Below are 2,148 nucleotides of genomic sequence, written 5' to 3'. Positions count from 1 at the left end.
CAGAAGAGAGGAAGAAAAACAGAAGTATTTGTTTTTTTCTAATTTCTGAAATAATAAAAAGAAATTCGATTTCTCTCTATCTCTTCTCTTTTCCTCGTTTGTGCTCTATTTATTTCAGAAGCGAAAAACAATTTTTAAAAAACTAAAAAAAATAAAACCCCAAAAAAGGCATCCGAATTTAGACGAGTTTCCATTTCTGGAAATCCACCATTTCCTTTTGCTTTTTTTCTCCCTCTACTTGCTTTTTCTCTTCCTTTTTAAAAAAAAATAATTCTTTGTTCTTTACCTTAAAAGCTTGGAGGACTTGGGTTCGAACCCAAGACCTCCACCGCCCTTTCGGCTTTCCGTCTAGTAGGGCCTTGCCACGTGTCCCCCAAATGCATGCTTTATTAAACCCTCGTGTCCCAACACAAACATGATGAAGAGCTTAAGTGTCGTGTTGGGATGCCTACCGATCTAGCAACCTTATAACTTGCTCCACTACAACCAGTTCTGGGCCAAACTTCCTCTCTGTCGACCAACCTCGCTTTGTCCATGGAACGTAATTGTCTAACATCCCTTGCCTCCGATGGATCGAACCTCAGTAGTTGCACCAGGTGACTGGATTGCATGCATGATCGACTGGCTTTTGACTACAACCCTACCCACAGTTATCGACCTCCAAGTATAGTTTAGGGGAATAAATTGTTGTCATGTGTGTCAATGCCATGAGCCAATCTTTCACACCATGTGAACTACATATAATTTCCACAAGAGGCCTTCCTCTCCAAAATGCCAACCAAATCAATCAATACACTTGGTGTATATAAACTTTAGATGTCACGTAATTTCAATGAAACATGTCTATACGAGGTCTATACAAGGTCCTCAAGTCCATGAGTCTACCCATGTCTAAAGATCATATATAATATTGGATACTTTTGTCTTCTTTGGAATAGAGGTGATCGTAGGAGTTGTTACGAGGCTCTTTCATTGACATTGCTTATCTTTCTTGCTTGCATGCATGCAATTCCCTCCCCTGTGCTACTGGTGTTTGAGGAAAGGTGGCATTGAGGTAGTCATCACACAAGATGAGCACATTACGACCCTTTGCCCCTAAGCTTCATCAAGTTGGAACTTAATCTTTTGAGGAAAAGTTTAACCATTTATCTTTAAGCTAGATAGTGTGTTGGGGGCCTCGAACGATTTCAACGAAGTCTTCAGGGATGCAAACATAGTTTGGAAACTCTTAATAGTCATTCTTCATGGAATTTTTGTCAAGATGATCATTGTGCATGTCAAGGGATATCCATGTAAAGTTGGTGGGGGTAGGTTGTTCTTGGTGGGATATAGTGCCTAGAACTTGATGCACCTCGAGCGTTGTTTGTATCCTAAGGAAGGAGAGTTTCCATGCTTGTGGTGTTCCAATAACATTCACATCAATGACCCACCAAGTCTAGGTGATGATGTCTATAGACTATGATGCAAAGGTGAGGTCATCAAAGAAATCATGAACTATGTATACTTAATAGTTGAAATGATAGTAGGTTCATTTATCATGAATCAAACAAGAAGAAAATATGCATATTATATATTTTAATCATTAAAATAAAGAAACGAAGTAAATATGCAAGGATTTAGATTTTTATAGAGGCAAAATCTAACAAAGTTTGGGTGGTAGATTGATTTTTCGTGCTAAAAACACACAATACATGAGTCAAGGGCATTCTAATCTTTTTCAAAAATGTCCTGGAAGGTTTACCCCGGATTGCAAGGGTTGTAATTCCAACAAATTTATGGTCATGCAAGTTGTGTTGAAGTGAATTATCTTTATCTTATGGAAGCTTTTCTTAATACTAAAATGTTCTCTTCTCCTTCCTTGAGGGGCAAATTTCAATGTCCAAAATAACATTTTCAAGATTTTCAGAAATGTAATTCTAAAGTAAAATTGATATATTAATTCTAAACATTTGTTGTATTCTCGATTCTGGAATTGTGATTTTCCTAGGCCACATTGACCCCTTCACATACCTTGTTAATGTGTGTATTCTTGTATTCATGTACTTGCCATACTTTGTCGATTGTACCTGTAATTTAGAGTTTTCAATGGATATCTACAAACTCGCTTCACATAGTCCCCTTCTAAATTTTATTGTAATATGGTCATCC

This window comes from Azolla caroliniana, unplaced genomic scaffold (genome assembly GCF_043228905.1).
Source record: "Azolla caroliniana isolate FFs.n. ecotype wild unplaced genomic scaffold, voAzoCaro1.0.p SCAF_17, whole genome shotgun sequence".
Lineage (NCBI taxonomy): Eukaryota > Viridiplantae > Streptophyta > Polypodiopsida > Salviniales > Salviniaceae > Azolla > Azolla caroliniana.
This window is presented reverse-complemented; position numbering follows the sequence as displayed.